Below are 418 nucleotides of genomic sequence, written 5' to 3'. Positions count from 1 at the left end.
AGGCCTACTGTGTACACAGGCCCCCTGAATCGGGCCTGGGCTCAGGCTCTGATGGAGGCGGTGAGGGAGGCGGCGTCCCCACGCCCAGGCAGGACCTGCCTCCTTCCAGGTTTCAGCTGAGACTATTGAAGTAAACCCAACCACCCCCCCACCCCTGGGGAAAATTTTAGGACCACGCCTAATCCATTAGGCAGCACATTCCAGGCGCCTTCCGGAATTTACAACGAAAACATTCTGTGGTTTTTTCGGAGATAAGAAAATCCATTCCCCCCCCACACACGCCCTGACTGAAAGACCCTGAACATGTCCAATGTTGACCTTCACAGAAATCAATCGTGTCTTAAACCCCAATGCTATGCGAATCCCGCGGTTTCCTTTAAAGATGCCTGTAATTGCCATCTTGGGCTCTTCCACCTTT

The sequence above is a fragment of the Vulpes lagopus genome, chromosome 18, assembly GCF_018345385.1.
Source record: "Vulpes lagopus strain Blue_001 chromosome 18, ASM1834538v1, whole genome shotgun sequence".
NCBI lineage: Eukaryota > Metazoa > Chordata > Mammalia > Carnivora > Canidae > Vulpes > Vulpes lagopus.
Note: the sequence above shows the minus strand (reverse complement) of the source record.